The sequence below is a fragment of the Cibotium barometz genome, chromosome 28, assembly GCF_041138505.1.
Source record: "Cibotium barometz isolate CiBa-2024 chromosome 28, ASM4113850v1, whole genome shotgun sequence".
In the NCBI taxonomy this organism is placed as follows: Eukaryota; Viridiplantae; Streptophyta; class Polypodiopsida; order Cyatheales; family Cibotiaceae; genus Cibotium; species Cibotium barometz.
In genome coordinates this window covers 7,977,194-7,979,039 of record NC_141073.1, presented here as the reverse complement: position 1 = coordinate 7,979,039, position 1,846 = coordinate 7,977,194, and the positions used below count along the sequence as shown (strand labels likewise).

The 1,846-nt window shown below is 32.4% G+C and overlaps 1 non-coding gene across 1 annotated transcript; it reads right to left on the bottom strand.

Moving 5' to 3' along the window:
* Window positions 1–453: 453 nt before the first annotated feature.
* Window positions 454–527, bottom strand: TRNAI-AAU (transfer RNA isoleucine (anticodon AAU)). The gene has a single exon. It is a non-coding gene; the product is annotated as a tRNA-Ile (tRNA).
* Window positions 528–1,846: the final 1,319 nt, after the last annotated feature.

The following is a 1,846-nucleotide window of genomic DNA, read 5'->3' as shown; positions in this document are numbered from 1 at the left end:
TACTTGCCCCCTCCTCCCGCATGCCTAAATGGCATGTGGTCTGTCCATTTCCTCACTAAAAAATAAATAAATAATATCCTTTTATTTAGGCATGCGGTCTGTGCATTTCCTCACTAAAAGAATAATAATAATATCCCTTTGATGTAAAGGACATGCTACTCATTTGTCATTCATATACATGGCTTGTCAACCACAAAAATCTGCAACAATATAATACTCCGAATACAATAATGGACATGCATTTCCTCACTAAAAGAATAATAATAATATCCCTTTGATGTAAAGGACATGCTACTCATTTGTCATTCATATACATGGCTTGTCAACCACAAAAATCTGCAACAATATAATACTCCGAATACAATAATGGACATGCTACTCATTTGTCATTCATATACATGGCTTGTCAACCACAAAAATCTGCAACAATATAATACTCCGAATACAATAATGTGGCCCATGCAGGTCTCGAACCTGCGACCTTCGCGTTATTAGCACGACGCTCTAACCAACTGAGCTAATGGGCCAGTGTCGACAATCTAGCCTAATACTAATTATTAAATCTTTTAAAACGTTTCATGTTAGCCTAGTCCTTGTGTTAGACTATGTATAGCCTTAAAAAAGAAGATTCTCTCATCCTCCTTTACCCATAGATTATCACCTAATTGTTTTTGTCATTTGATGCCCGTTAGACATGAAAGCTTTATCTATCTAGTGTCTCAAGCCAAACGACACACACTACCCCAAAGCCACAAGGTGAAGTTTCCCATTGCAAGCTTATCAAAATGAAGGACCCACTACTCTTCCTTTTTATTGGTTGGATCCGTCAAAATCCACACAATTACACAACTCGCCTTTTTTGCTTTGTCTTTTGAGGCTCCCTACTACTCAACTCAAAATATGATTTTGATTAAAAAAATGAATCAAACCCATTTTTTATTCCATAGTTTTTGTCTTCTTACCTTGGCAAAGATATACGTTAATTTGAACTTAGGTTAACAAGTTATGACCATTTTTTGAGTGGATACCCTACATGACTACATTATTAGAATGTATTAGAAATAAGTAAGATACCACAAGTTATGACTATTTTTTGAGTAGATGCCCTACATAACTACATTAGTAAAATGTTGGGTATTGAATCAGAAATAATTAAGATAGCACAAGGATAGAGCATGTGAGCTCAATAGAAATGATTTTGGTTTTCAGATGGAGAAATTGTAATCTCTAAGCTTAGAAGACAAGATTAAGACTAGGTATAGGGATTAGCATAGTGAGTGGAAGAGCTAGACACCACTTATGATGATTACCATAAAAATTAGGTAGATAAGCATTTGGAAAGTTGTCCATGATAAGGATAGAACCCTAATAGTTGTGTCAAAATTAAATGATTGCCCTTAGGAAATGAATTCTTGTTGTTTTGTAGTTTATCTACAAGAACCATGTATTTTACACTTATGAGATGAACGTGATTATGAAATGAGTATTTTACTTTAGGATGTACCCACGTTACCCAATTAGTAGAAAGCATAGCAAAATACAACGTAGAAATATAATTAGCCATGTATTTTTCAATGGATATTGAAAAAATAGCTTTAAACATAAATAATGTATATAAACAAATTTGTATACAAGAAAAAAAAGAACAAGAGTAATATGAAATTTTGAAGAGATATGATTGAATATCATACATTAAAAATATTATGCATAGAATAAATTATAAGTTATACATTAGTTATGATAAGTAGCATAATCACATAAATTATAGATTTGATTTAGTATTTTAAGTGTTGAAAGAATACACAATTGTGAATTGGTGAAACTAACCATAAAAACTACTTAAGTG